The sequence below is a fragment of the Belonocnema kinseyi genome, chromosome 4 (assembly GCF_010883055.1).
Source record: "Belonocnema kinseyi isolate 2016_QV_RU_SX_M_011 chromosome 4, B_treatae_v1, whole genome shotgun sequence".
Classification (NCBI taxonomy): Eukaryota; Metazoa; Arthropoda; class Insecta; order Hymenoptera; family Cynipidae; genus Belonocnema; species Belonocnema kinseyi.
Genome location: NC_046660.1, coordinates 33,472,616 through 33,474,683, shown reverse-complemented (window position 1 = coordinate 33,474,683; position 2,068 = coordinate 33,472,616).

Genomic DNA, 2,068 nt, shown 5'->3' with positions numbered 1-2,068 from the left:
TTTCCCAAAGTTTCAGCTCGATATTTTATTTACAAAAAAAGTTCTTAGGTTCAAAAAAACATTCAGTGAACTGAAAAACTGTGGTCGGTAATATAGGTATTTGGCTGTGTCACATGCCCTTAAACGCGTTTTCCCAACAGTCGTGTTTTATAAAAGTTATGTTAAGACTTTCACTGGAAATACATATTTGGAATATCGGGTCATTTTAAAAAACTATTTAGCAGGCAGGTCGCTAGATAAAGACAAGTTTTTTTTTTTTTTTAAATATACATATTTTTTTTATTTGTATAGCCTTCACAAGCTCAAAAAAGTAGGTCGAGTTTTTTGTCTTGTAGAAAAGTAGGCCATTTGCAGAGATTTAAAAAATTTCAAAACCCCCTGTGTCAATATAGTCATAATTAAAGAGATATTTCACCCTTTTTTTGGTTTGTGCAATCTAAATAGCCGAAAGACTTAACATGAAGTCGACAGTGATAAATTTGCCGTGGCGCGGTCAAGGACGTTTCAAGGTCGCGTGTGTGGAAACAATTTTTTTAAACCTAATTTTTTGTACTATTTAAATGTTCTTAAACTCAAATAAAAAACTGTTAAAGAATACGAGTCTTAAATATTTTACACTAAAACTACATGAACACGCGCGAGCACGATTCTTATTTTACAATATTAAAAACAAACTTTTTACATTTTAAACAATCCATAATAATATATTTTTAAATATTAATATAATAATAGTTCAACAAATTTGAAAATTGACGAAGTCCATCATATCCCTTGAAACTGTTGAAATTTGTCGAAATGTCTTAAAATTTATTCGTTAAAGTTCTCTAGAAATGCTTTAAAATCAATTTAGGTAGAAATAATTTTAAATTCCTGGGATATAAATCAATTAAAAAATGATTCATCAAATTTCGATAAAAATCGATGGCAAATTTTTAAATATGAAGAGCTCAAAAATATTTCGAAAAGAAATATCTTTAATTTTTTTGGAATATTTTAATATAGATGAAAACTCTTTGAAATTTGTTTGTGTCCTTCATATCCCTTTAACTAGAATTTAATTTATTACCTAAAGTTCTCTAGTAATTCTTTAAAACCCCTTAAAATGCTTTGGAATTGTGAAAATCCATTCAAATACGTAGAAATTATTCAAAATTACTTGGATATATATTAAATTTATTTATTAAATTTTTTTAAAAGCCCTCGGTTAAATGATATACACTTAGCGCGCATTTATGTCCCTGAACTTTTATTTTCTAATATTAAAAATATAAAGTATTTAAGAACACATTGCAAATTTTAGAATACTACTAGTTTAAATAATATTTAAAACGACTTCAATAATTTAAAAATTAGTCATTCTAGGTATGTTCTGAAAAAAACTTTTCGTAATCTTTATATTTTTTCACATATGGAGATCTCAACTGTTTCCATAAATATTGTTAGTCACATATTTTGTAATTTTGAATAGTAATATTTGTTTAATCTTCAATTAAAAATGGTCTGTATTTGACAAATTTACATGTATAATTGACGATTCAGAAAATTTTTTATTTAAAGCGTCTATAAATGGTCTACTATTAAAAAACCAAAATGGTTGAATTACAAGTTGAAAGTTTATGATTTGAAATTTTCTGAGAACTACAAACAGTATCCATTTAAAAACTTTTGATTGTACGGTGTGAAACTGAAAGAATTAACTATAAAAATTATCAAATTAAACCCTGAGGGATAAAAAATATTTAAGAAAAAGAATACTATAATTTTTAAATAGTAAAATAAATAAAAGTAAATTTTCTGGTTTATTTTGATATAAAAAACCTGAAGGATTTCATTTATTTTAAAAAAGTAAGAGAAAGATTTTTGTTTAAATTTTAATAAATTTACAATTTTACAGTATTTTTATTTCATATAGAATGTATGTCCACTAAAAAGTGCGTCTAAATTTTCAGAATTGTTAAAAGCTGGGTTTTGAATATTGTTTAAATTTTAGAATCTGTTAGACTTGTGATTAATCGAAGTTGCAAATCTTGAAATTCTCAAGATGGCCGTTGGCCCGGGAATTTTATGA